Source organism: Periplaneta americana, chromosome 1, assembly GCF_040183065.1.
Source record: "Periplaneta americana isolate PAMFEO1 chromosome 1, P.americana_PAMFEO1_priV1, whole genome shotgun sequence".
Classification (NCBI taxonomy): Eukaryota; Metazoa; Arthropoda; class Insecta; order Blattodea; family Blattidae; genus Periplaneta; species Periplaneta americana.
In genome coordinates, this window is record NC_091117.1 from 208,316,877 (window position 1) to 208,330,943 (window position 14,067).

General features: G+C 35.9%; 1 long non-coding RNA gene across 1 annotated transcript; it reads right to left on the bottom strand.

The window, feature by feature from the left end:
- Positions 1-3,061: 3,061 nt before the first annotated feature.
- On the bottom strand, positions 3,062-13,730 carry LOC138706936 (uncharacterized). Its single transcript, XR_011334142.1, has 2 exons — positions 13,349-13,730; positions 3,062-4,395 (listed from the first exon to the last, which is right to left on the bottom strand). It is a non-coding gene; the product is annotated as an uncharacterized lncRNA (long non-coding RNA).
- Between the last annotated feature and the right edge of the window lie 337 nt (positions 13,731-14,067).

The window sequence follows — 14,067 nt, forward strand, 5'->3', positions numbered from 1 at the left end:
TGACACAGTACACATTCTTATGTATAGATGGCACTGTAATGCACATTCGAATCGATTTTGGAAAATTGCTGTGCATGCGGACAGAACTCAAAAGCTTAATGTTAGTAATTACACAGCTGTTGACTACAAGGATAGAATACAACACTTTGTTTTCGTACATAAAGTTATAAAGACATGGTAGCCAACTAAAAAAAATAACATAACATTTAAAACATATGGTATGTAATTTCTGTTCTCTCTATTACATAATAAAAAAAAAAAACAAATCATTAATTTTTATTTTTACTTTTCTTAATGCACAGTTATAATAATAATAATAATAATAATAATAATAATAATAATAATAATAATAATAATAATAATAATAATAATAAATATTACAATTTCATAAATAAAAAAGATATATATTGGCAGTACTGAAACCTGGAAACCCCGCAGTGGGTTAGTAAAATGTTGGAATCGCATCTTTACCAAAGTGTAATTTAAACTTCGCATTAAACCTCGCTCTCCAAATCAGTACTTATATGGGTAGTTTCCAACAAATAATGCTACAACATTTTTGTCGTTCTTTGATAACAGAGAAGATAGCACAAAAACTTGTGCTTGTCAGACTTAACCTCAACAAACGACATACAGACATTGTAACTAAACCACTCATTACCATTTACGATTTTAACCTTTGTATAGAATCAGCTGATCAATAAATTAATAATAGTATGCGTACTTTATGACTTTGTAGAATGTTTATAAAACAGAATTAGTCAACTAATGGTGAAATAAACCATAAAGCGGGAATGAATATTACAGATTATTAAATACTTACTATAACATTACAGATGATTGGCCAGTCTTACAAATGTTGATATTAAAGTTCGCGCCACCGCAAGGATTTCAATTTCCATGCGCCCCCCTCCAACCACGTGAGAGTTTCAAGTACCAACTTCATCCAACGAAGTTCCAAGTACAACATAAGGTTCGTTCCAACAAGCGGTTCATGGATCAGTTCATGTACGGTTCCTGTACCATCTTATGCGCATGCGCTAGTTGAGCATCTGCTATGGGATTGAAACTGGACTGGACGCTGTTGGAACGCTTTCGCGGATCGTTATGTACTAAATCCAGAGATGCTCTAACTGTAATCATCTTTGCTAAGAACGGGATGCTTATTATTATCGTTTTGCAGTTAATTCTAATTGCAGAAAATAGAATTTCGATCATTTTCTATAAAAAGATGACAAAAAATATGGAAGGCAAGAATTTCGATAATTGACTTCAATAGTTCTTTTTTTAATTATTAATGTATGTACGTTATTTATTATATTTTTAATCAAAGCTGCACGTTGAAATTGTAATTAACTGTTTCAATAACCAAATAATTGGCGAAAATTTAAATTAAATCTCTAGTTTTATTATTCGTCTGTGCTGTCACTTTTCATCTTTAACCTCATTGATGTGAACAGTCGATCATGTCTTTCTTCAGTATCCAGGAGACGTTGGTGAGCTTATGCGCATGCGCGTCTTGCGTACTCTTCCGTACATGCCTCAATCCGCGGACTATTTTTGACCGTTCCGAACCCGTGTCAAAAGCTTATTGGAACGCCCGACTGCAGTACATGTTTCCGGTTCAGGACTGGTTCGGATTGTGTTGGAACGCTTTTTTTGTACTGCGCATGCTCACGATGGTTACGGACGGTTCCTGACTGTTGTTGGAACGAACCTATAAAGAACAACGAGAACAGTGTAACTGCAGCTGTCATTGGTTCATCGGAACAAGCTCCGACGTTCCGACTGTTATCTCGGAGTCGGAACATACCTTGTGCAACGCGGTACTGCGAGCCCGCAACAGCTGGGCAAGTGAGCAGCTCGGAGTCGGAACACTGTTATTTCGGAACAGGAGGTTCCAACCTACTGTTCATTTTTGCAACAGTTCCGAGGGAGTCGGAACATACCTTGTGCAACGCGGTACTGCAGCCCGTAACAGCTGGGCAAGTGAGCAGCTCGGAGTCGGAACACTGTTATTTCGGAACAGGAGGTTCCGACCTACTGTTCATTTTTGCAACAGTTCCGAGACCGGAACAGTTCCAAAATAACTGTTGTGTTATTTTTTACCCATCTCTATTGCTTATCAGTATCACTAATTATCTGAGGAGGAAGAGAAGACAGAGCTATTGAAAGAAGCCGTAGAATACATTAGGAACAATGTCAATTGACGGGCTTTTGTTTATACCCAAGAACTGCAAAATGACGAAAAAAAGTTTCACTTATTTGATCTTTAATTGGTCCTAATATTTGCAAACAATACACTCACTACAGAAGATGTGTGTCTGTTGAGGAGCGACTACTAATAACTTTCAGGTAAGCATTAGTAAATAAAGTAGATATATAATTGTATTTTATTGTGAAAGTAAATTATTCAGAATACATAATGTTATTTATCTACACCCGTTACGTAATAGAGTCTTATCCCATTCATTTTAAGCGGGATAAAAGTTCATTACCACACTCGTTTTCAGGCAGAATGACAGCATCAAAATGTATTGAAACTAAGTATAACATAATATTAAGTTAAAATGTAATCATTGTATTAATTTTATCTGGATATGGTTTTTAAAGCTTGCTCTTCAATATCTGAAGGCAATGTTTCAGAATCACTCATCTCAAAACTTACAAATTTGCAGTAAAAACAAACTTTTATTTATAGTAACATCACAGTCTAGTATATACAGTCACGAAGCTCAATACATCGGGAATATGCATCCATAGAGAGTTGCTAATCACTAGAATAGCTACTATCATCTCATCACAGACAATGCGAAATAGTACCGGCACAGTCTATTGTTCGTAGTACTCTCATCGCCTCAAGCTTCGTGAATGTATATATAGTAGCCTCGTTTAATTATTAGGCAGCGGCATTACTTTTAAGATTTGTAGGTCTTTATTGCATGCACCGTTAATAAAATGAGAATGCGACGTTGTCACGTCTTGTTTGTTGCTGCCATATATTTATATAACATGGAACAAGACACACTGCTAAAATTTGCAACTCTGGTTTATATATATATATATATATATATATATATATATATATATATATATATATATACATTCCGCGTGGAGTATTGTAGCGGCCTTCAAAAGACTTGACGACAATGGTCAGCGCGACATATTTAAAATTATTGAAACTGCAAAGCTTCCGTCCATACACTCCGCGTGGAGTATTAGAGCGGCCTTCAAAAGACTTGACGACAATGGACAGCGCGACATAATTAAAATTATTGAAATTACAAAGCTTCCGTCCATACACTCCGCGTGGAGTATTAGAGCGGCCTTCAAAAGACTTGACGACAATGGACAGCGCGACATAATTAAAATTATTGAAACTACAAAGCTTCCGTCCTCTTTGACACCGCTAGCCTACTAATTGAACGTGGCTACTTTACTAGACTGTGGTAACATTGTGGTCATGGATTTATAGTAACATAATACATTATTTTCAACTGTTACCTAGATATATACTTGATAGCTTCAATTTTCTGCTTCTCCAAAAAAAAATAAATAAATAAATAAAATAAAATAAACGTCAAATTGTTTTTGCTCATTTTTTAATGGGTGTAGATAAAATATTGTACAATACATGTGTGATAACGCCCTATTAATATATTTGTGTGGTTGCACGAGAGTGCGTAGCACACGCGTATATCTATAACCTAATGTTCTTATACCCTTTTTGTCGTAAATATCTATTACAAATATGACTTAAAATACCTATTTTTCAAGGAAAAAAAAGAAATAGTTATAAATTTCCCAAACTTCCTTCACTGTACGAAGTATTGGATGTACTTGGTGAGAGATAAGGAATGGAAACTGGTAAGGAACTGGCCGTGTATAATGGACCGCGAATTTCGTCTAGTAATGCTAGAACTCTTCTCTTGAAGAAACGGAAGTGAGGTTCAGCCAATTCGTCTATTTCCGGCAAAAGACTAAGCAGAAAGAGCTTTCTTGGATTTTCGGAATTAGAATGTCTTTTGTTTTTAAAATAATCAATGACTGTTTTATCAACTTCACTTAGAGAACTTTTGGGCGCTTTTCTTTTCGGAGCAGAAGGCTCTGATCTTGACTCATAAATCACTGGTTCAGATTCTTCTGTTTCATTTTCATGCTGTGCTGACTCGGCCGTTTCATCATCAAATACATGATCGTGGTCACTAGTGGAGGGTGGATCTGGAATGTTTCCCGCTCCAGACCTTACTGATTTTACATAAGGCAGAATAAACTGCATGTATTCATGCAAGTAATAAGGTTTTGACTGTTTCTTCCCTTCACCACTTCTCGGTTTATTCTTGTTCCGTACAAAAACTGAGCGTAGGTTTTTCCATTTCTCCTTACAGACCACCACTGAAACGAAATGTTTTTATGATTAACTTGTTTTTGAGGGCTAGAATTCAGTACACTAAGTTACTTCACTTAAGTTTTCGACATACACTATCATCATCATCATCATCATCATCATCATCATCATCATCATGCCTATTACAGTTATTGTCATACTGTTTAATCGTTGTTATTTATTTTATTTATTTATTTATTTATTTAACCTGGTAGAGATAAGGCCATCAGGCCTTCTCTTCCCCTCTACCAGGGGATTACAACTACAATATAAAGAATACAATTACAATTATAATTACAATTAATATTGAATTTACAAATACAATAAAAATCAAAGTACTAAAAGATTAACAGACTAATAAAAGCTAGACAGTTCATTGTAAAAATTAAGAAGAGGGAAATTTTTTTTATTAACTAAGTAAAAATTAAACCTACTCTACGCAGTAAGAAAATGCTTAATAAGTTTGCTTTTGAACGCTACTAAATTCCGACAGTCTCTGATGTCACTGGGTAGGGTATTCCACAAGCGCGAAAGCGAGATTGTGTATGATGATGAATACGATGAAGTCTTATGTGTTGGTATGGCTAGTATGCGGCTATTTTGCGTGCGTGTGAAGAGATTATGATATGATGACAGGTAACTGAAACGGGAGGCAAGGTAGGTAGGTGTAGAGGTGTGAAGGACTTGGAAAAGGAGAACAAGAGAATGAAAATTTCTACGTTCGTTAAGCCGTAGCCAGTTTAGAGTTTGGAAGGATGGGGTAATGTGGTCAGCGCGACGGACATCGCAGACGAAGCGAACACAAGAATTATGAACACGTTGTAATCTTTGCGACTGGTTGACATTGAGGTCGGTCAGTAGAGAATCACAATAATCGAACTGGGGCATTACTAGTGTTTCCACTAGTATTTTCTTGAGTGATGGCGGGAGGAATTTCCGAATGCTGTTTAAGGAATGTAGTATGGAAAGCACTTTTTTGATAATATGGGTTACTTGATAATTCCAGTTTAAATGCTTGTCAAAGTAATCTCCAAGGTTTTTAACAAAGGAAGCAAAAGGGATTATTGTGTCGTTTAACTTGACTGGAAGAGCAGGAGTAATGTTGCATAATAGATGTTGGTGTCCCACTAGGATTGCTTGTGATTTTCTTGCATTGAGAGTCAAATCAAACTTTCTGGCCCATGCAGATATGGATTGAAGGTCCTCGTTAAGATTGTGTATTGCGTCATTGAGTGAATCAGGGGTTGTATGGTTATTGTTATTATTACTACTTAGTTTTGGAGCAGTCAGTGATGTACTACGTTACCTAAGGAGTATGGAATAGGCCAGGCATGTCAATTGATGCCCACAGGAGCAAGCGCGCGCTTTAGAGCCCAGGAGAGCCTGAGCGCTTTACAGCGGAAAGGAAAGAGACAGACGAAAGAGGTGGTATATGCCGCTTGGTCGAGCTATATTCAGGGATGGCTAGCACTGATTCAATAGATAAAGGGAAGAGAACTTATTAAAACTGTATCCATGTCAATTTTAGGTTTGCCTGAGAAGTATAAGTGTATTATAAGATAGTAAGTTTTAATTTTAATGCTCATTTTTCACAAGTTTGATTTTTTTATCCAAAAGAAATATTTTCTCAACTTTTCGTATAGAAAAGTGAAATTTTCAGGTATAGGCCTATTTATTTAGTAGCCTTACAGAATGTTTTCGTAAATCTAATATACCGTATATACGTATTACTGAAGATAGTGTATTGAAAATTTTGAAAATATTCGCATGGAAATTGTTCGTAAGGAAATGAATTAACAAAGCAGATGATTATGCTACGCCACTGATGCAGACTGTGACTGTACTTAAGTCGAGCGGCCGTTCATTGACTAGTGTTGTGTACACGAACAGAAAGTGGAGTGAGGTTGCCACTGTGTTTCCCCTTCAGTACCCGACCCCTGGTCTAGACGTATTATAAATTCGTCAATGGTGTCCTCCCATTATTGCGTCATTTTTCCAGTAGTCCTGTTCGAGATGCACCACATGGTTGCAGAAGCCCGCCCAGTCTTCACTTGTCATCTGATCAACAGCTGCTCTGGTCGTCTCCTGTAGTGTCTTCAATGACAGGTCACCAGCAGGATTGTTTTCACGAACGCATCTTTCACCGCGCTAGCTCTATACCAGTCGTGGCGAAGAAGAGTTCGTGCGCCGAGCCACTGTGTAACCTGCAACGTGCATAGCACCTATGGAGGAGGCGAACACCCGAAGGGGAAATGAAGCAACTGTCTGACTCAGTAACGGATTTTCATTTTCCTTACGTCCAGCATTTAAATATAATTTTATACAGTACAAGGCTACAAACTAATGTTTCGTACGTACAACGAAAAGAGAAATGTACAAGAAAACATTGGCCACATTATCACGACCTGAAATTAACTGTCTTCAAAATGTCTCTGCGTCAGAGTTTCAAAATCAGAAATTAAGTCATTTACTGCCAGACGTAGTTGATCACGAAGGTGTTTGTCTGTCTGTCAGTCGTGATCTACATTTGGTTTTCACTATTTTCATTGTTGAAAATAATTTTTCACAAACGTAAGTTGTAGCGAACATGGCTTCAACAGAGCAAGCGAAAGAACGAAGCTTCGGATACTTATTTTTTGACAAAGATTTGAAAGTTCAACATCTGTCAAGTCCTTACATCTAGCTTTCATTGCAACATCACATTGTAAATCTATGAGTTCAAATTGAAGATCTAACCGCATCATTCGTACATCTGCTGAAAAAGGGTCGATGTACAGAGAGATGTCATGCTCTAAATTTCTTAAATCATGAAATCTGTGTTCCACAAAATTCTTGTTTAAGAATGTTCAGCATCTCAATGTAATTATGTAATTTATGAGCAGCAATATTCGGAAGAGACTGTAAACATGGAAAATACTGGAGTATTCTCACCACATTGGCAGCAAAAAAATGAAACTTTCGTTTTTGTAGATGTACAGTACATGTATTGGAGAGAGACACTGCGACGATACGCCACTCGCAGATCAGAGGCAAATACAAATGGAACGGAGTTTGACTCCAGTGAGTGAGAGGGTGGGGGTTGCTATCCTTGCGAGCCACAATGTGCTCGTGAGTCGCATTTTCGCCGCGGCTGCTCTATACAATTGAGATCGTACATGTGGTGGGAACCTAAGTACGGTACTAAATGACCATTCTGTTTCAGAAGCTGATCAACTCTGAATAATTTTTTTACTGGTTTATGTAGGTTAATTAGGTACATCAAATCACATTTTCTCATAGACGACGAAACAGGAATGCATTTCTTATCGAACCATGATATCATGTTCTTCTTGACAGCATATTTCGTTAGTGTGAAACTGTAACTATGTTTCCATTACTTTTCGAATGCCCTACTATTAAAAAAAAAATGCACAAATTAATATCATTGTGCTAACCTACCTCTCCTTCCCAGGAGATTTTAGAGTCACACTTGTATATCTGGCAGCTCTCTCGGTCGCCTTATTAATATTTATCGTTAAACATTTCTCTTTCGCCTCTTGATCACAACGAACAACCACTGACCTTATTATTTCCCTCTCCTTACTGTGTATAACCCTAGATCATATGAGCCGTTCATAGCAGAAGTGGTGTAAATCAAAATTGGGTGATGAGGTTTAAAGTAAACATTCTGTAAAATACAGCGAAAAGTAGCAATTAATATGTCCTTCGTGCTATCCACTGACTACTAATATTTTAAACAAATTGAATATTAATTGCTACTTTGCGCTGTATTTTACAGAATATTTTTCATCGCTATGTTAAAATCGTTTGCACTTTGAAGAGAACAACCGCCAGGATCGCCACCCGTCCGCCGTAAACGAACACGAGATGGCAGTACAGTCGCTAATGCAATTCAAATGGGAATTATGACGTGACTCCTTATGTAACAACTAGATGGCAGTGTAGTAAACCTGACAAAAGTTGTTAACGTCAAAACCTATAAGGCCGATCTATCTGGGATATAACCTTGTTGCATCTCATATTACAGTACTACCGGTTATTGCACAGGGACATCATTTTATTTTTACTAACATTTTTAATATTAACCTGGCTATACCTTTAGAGAACCGGAAACACCGTTTGCTATCCCTTTCCATGACTGTAGTCCGATGATACTGGCGTAAAACACAAACAAATCACTTTACTAGGTATAGGAGAGAAGAAAAGTAGTTCATCCATTTACGTAAACTAGGAAACATCGCGATTTTGAGTTCGATAATTTTCATTAGGTTTTTGTTTAATCAAAATACAGTACAGTAATAAGAATAAGTGTTTTTACTCACGAACTGAGTTATCCATGAGAATGTATTCATTATGCAGTGTATATTATACTGTCTACAGCACATTAGCGTACAATATAGAGAATGAAGTTAAATTGAAAAATAATCATAATATGGATATTTAAACACATTTTTGAAAATGGTGGCTGTTCATTTCCATACAGGCTTCAGTTCTTTTGCGCATATTATCGCACTATAGACTATTGCATCTAATTCCAATTGCCAGTTTCGTCCTTCGTACTAGTAACTCATGTTGAAATAATTCTGTACCTACTCTATAAAAGAGTACCTTATGTAGTGTAAATTCAATCTTCACTTCTGCCCGACCCGCACAGATAAAATTACTCAGACAGGCTATCTACTGTCCGTCCAAGTGGTTATGCCGCAGGATCGTAGAAAGGGGGGAAATGACGTGACAGTTAATTACTTAACGAGGCCCTTTTATTTAAGTTATTTTAAACTGTTGTATTAATATTACGTAAACGTCCAATTCCTAACAGAAATTAATGTTTTCAGGAAAGAGCTAAGACAGCCCAGCTCTTACAGAGGGGCGAGCTGAAGCAGGTGGGGGAAATCGGGATGCGATGTAGGCAAACGGAGAGTATCTGTGCGAAAATATGATTCAATATTGATAGCTCTTTCGTCACTGGAAAACGCGAACATATTTCTGGAACGTACTATACTCACTAACTCAGTGTTGTTTACTATATGCGGCCTTGGTTCTGTGTGGAATTTCACTAGTAGAAGGGGTGGGAATGAAGTACATTCAAAAACCCAGGTACAATAAAAATTGAAGTAAAAATAAAATGGTGTCCCTGTATAAATATATCTTCACAGAACGCAGAACTGCTCAAAATACAACGAAATCTTCGATCACACTAAGCAAGCAAATGTATTTTGAACGTCTCGAAGACTGTCCTCCCCTCTCCTGCCTCGCTTCCGCTAGAAGCGACGTATCTACTCAACGCGCGCATCTCTTTTACCAGCCCAGATGTTTCGCGGACAGCAGCACTTCGGAATCAGGAGCTCTCTCATGGCAATAGAAATACTGGCACAGTACAACAAGAAGTGTAATGTAATAAAACACCTTTATTATTCCTTACTATTATCGTCATTATATAAGTGGAGTATTAAGACTAGGTTCCCTTTAATATAAAAAAATGTGTTTGTTACAAGTATTCGAAGTAAAACTGTTATAATGTGCAATCAGTGTATAGAACGAATAAGCCTACATAATGTAAAATATTTGGGTATAATGATTGATTGAACATATTTTAAATAAGAGCTTACAGAAATTTGGGATTTATAATTCATAATTCTAAAGATTTGAAAAATATTTTTTCATTGATTACACTTTATAATTGTTTTGTACGCATTAAATTATAATATGCTTCTAGAATTACGTACCCAGTAAGTAAATATCACAAAAATCAAATTGAAAATTATTCAAAAGCGGTTTTAAAGATTCCTTCATTTTAAGAAGCATCATCGATCAGATTTTCGAAATACAATACCTTACCACAGTCTGCACATTTAATTTAAATTATCATCACTTACAAAATATGGCAGAATTATGTTTGGACAACGGTTTGTTTACAAACTGATAAATAATTTAGTCGATAACAAGGACCTTCTATAATTAGGTACCCAGTAAGTAAATATCACAAAAATAAAATTGAAAATTATTCAAAAGCGGTTTTCAAGATTCCTACATTTTAAGAAGCATCATCGATCAGACTTTCGAAATACAATATCTTACCACTGTCTGCATATTTAATTTAAATTAGCATCACTTACAAAATATGGCAGAATTATGTTTGGACAACGGTTTGTTTACAGACTGATAAATAATTTAGTCGATAACAAGGACCTTTTAAATTAAATGAAAACAAAATCTAATTTAAGAACTCGTCTACATTTTATGACTCCACTCCAACAAACACGTAACATCAAAATTCATATTTAATGAGATTATGTTCAGTATGTACCCGTGCGCTCCGCTGCACCTGTTAGAAATCAATATAAAGTAATTACACAATTAAACTAGGACATTTGATCCAGGGAACATTCGTGTTTGATAGAACGATAAATCGTTTAATATGTTACTTAATTTAAATTGCATCTAAATAATTAAAATGCGATCATTTTGGTCCAGAGACCACTCATTAGTGCAATGACAATTCCTTTAACATGTTTCTAATTTTTATTACATGCAACCATAGTTTAATGAACATTGACATCATTTAGATTTAATGTGTATACTTTATTTTACTTGTTATAGGTTTCCATTGAATTATGGTAATAACTTAATTTTAACCCTTGTTTTCTACGTATTTGGCGTTTGGCCCACTATGGTTCTGAACCCTTCAAATAACTTAAATTATATAATATTATATTATATTATATTATATTATATTATATTATATCAGAAGTTACTGTAATAACATTATAGCATTACGTCCATCTAGAGAAACTATACTTTCCAATGGTGAAATAATAATTACTCGTAATTACACAAATCGGTTAATTTAGCTTCCGATATTACTTCATACAAACACAGAAACATTCTCTGTAGGTTATCTTTCATAGCTTTCGATTGTTGCTGTCCAAGGCCCCTTATAGACGAAGTCATTTGTTTTTTATTTCATTACACAGCCTTAGATGACAGTTATTTTAATTTTAAAACTCATTTATCTCATTAAATATCAGTCCTATCAAAATTTTTCAAGGAAAAAAACTTATCGAAAATTATTTTTAGCGAGATATTTCGATTTATTTAATTCAGGCCCCCTTATAACCCCCTTTTAAATAATGTATTTTGAATGCCATATAGCCTGAAATCTAAGTTACAACGAACATAATTTGTATTCCAATTTTCATCGAAATCCGTTCATCCATTATCGCGTGAAAAGGTAACAAACATACAGACAGACAGACATATAAACAAACATTTCAAAAAAGCGATTTTCGGTTTCATGGTGGTTAATTATATATGTTAGGATCAATTATTTTTGGAAAATCGAAAATTACCAGAAAAATTTCGGCTACAGATTTATTATTAGTATAGATACAGCATGTGACATTTTGGATTTAGATTTCAGCTTTTACATTATGCAGTATATGAGAATGATATTGGAAGCTTACAAAATGGAAGTTTACAAAATACCAGACTTCTAATCCTTGAATTAATTTTTTATATAATGTATTTTCTGTATGTTATAATTTAATTCAGAATAGTGTCATTTTCATTGTTTTGTTAAGTATTATAAAATTGGTCCTTCCCCCGTCTCTCCTTCATACATTCTTTCCACTCTTTCTGTTTTCTCTCTCTGTTTCAATTTGCAATTATTTTATTTTGTTTATAACATAACACATGTAACTACATACCGAGAGCATGGTCAAGGCCGGTGACCTGCGCTAGAGGCACGTGGAGAAGAAAGCAGTGGGGATACACGTTTGGAGGCAGTGCGACAGAGAACACATGCTACAGACCGAGTAAAAACAATGACTATTATTTAATGTACTTACTTGTCAATGGACTCATTTCACTATAGGTTGAAGTTTTCCGCACCGCCAGTATAACTCTCTCGTGAGGAAGAGCGACTACCATCTACACGGTATCAGCGATTGCATCAAACTGGCCTATGCACCCCCTGGTTAGAGATGGCCGATATTTCACAAACCGATATTTTGTCACAGATAAACCTGTGACTGATGACGCGAAATATTTGTGACAAAATATCGCTATCGAAATCTGCTCCGTATTCAGTACTCTGTGACTGATATTTTCTCCTCTACGTCATAGGTTTGCGCGTGCGCATGATACAATAACAGCAATCTGGCGGTAGTTTCTCCATCTTATTATAAATGATGTAGTTATTACACGATTTAAATAATAACACCATTGGTTACCAGTACTTAATCTTGTGTAAAATCCTGTCTGAACAACTGTTTTGTTTTGTAATTATTTTCCAATGTTTTTCCGAATACTTATGTTTCATTAATTTTTATTCTATGACTCAATATTATAATGTTAATGCACGACGTAAAATAATTTATCCATTATATTATATACAATAAAAAGGATCAATTTTTAAAACGATTAGGATAATCATATAACCTCAATTTCTCCATACCCAACTACATTTAAAAATGATCAACTGGTTCAATATTTATAATATAACCTCTTGGTACATGAGGTTAACTTTTGACATGTTACTGTTCAGTTAGGTAAATATTTATTTGTTAATGGTACATGTTCTTTGTTGGATTTTCCCATATAAATCACTGATGAGTGGTGTGTATAGAGAAATCGTATTCATATTTCACTGCTCTTCAATATTTCGTGCTAATTTTTATCGGTGTGACAAAATATCGGTGTAATTCATGCATATTGTGCTTACGTATCGATATAAAATATCGGTGTGACAAAATCACCGATAAAAGTCACATATATTTAATTGTCACAGATACTTGAAAATATCGTTTAAGCTCATCTCTACCCCTGGTTACGTTCGGCAATCTCATAGACTCGTCCAATGCTTGCGCGCATCCTGTTTACACCGGCCGTGACTATGCTGTCGGGCTGTACTCTGTTGTAACATCGAATTCAAATATTTGAACACATTATATTATTGCTTACCTGTACTATTTTGCTGCCGTGCAATCTCTGCCCATGCTTTCTCAGTCACATCTCTCCTTGCGTATTCCGCCAAATTATGGTTATATAGGCACGGATATTGTTTTACTAGTTGAACGAAGACAATATTGTTCTTTTCTTCTTCAGGCATCTTAAGCAACTAGTCGCGGCAAGGTAGCGAAGAGACTGACATGCTGAGTCGCGTACGACTTATCGCCAGCAGATGGCGTCGTTATCTCGTATCCGTCGCGCTAGTGGGAGAAGTTCCATTTAAAACCACGTGCAGCGACTTACAAAAGACGTACTGTACTCCAACCACGAGAAAGTCTCCAAGGAATGAAACGAAGCGGGGTGATGCTGTGAATGATGGTCTTATAAGATGTCATAAGGTCACACACGTGGGTACTCGTATCTCTATTGGCTATCTCTCAAAGCACAAACCATAACACTGATATACACATTTTTATACTACCCTAGTTACAAAATTAGATCACTGTTAATCTCCTGGTCTTTTAATCCCTCCATACAGGAAATAGCATATTATGCAGGAGAGCGCATGATTTTTAAACTGACGTTATAACTCTAATATTATCTATCTACTTCGCTCCAATAGATGACGCAATAGTAAGCACATTCCTTTCACGGTTTATCTCCTGGTTGGAGAACAGTAGCTTAGCGGTATCGTAGTAGCGTAGCACTGGTGGAAGAACAGAAAGTTTTCA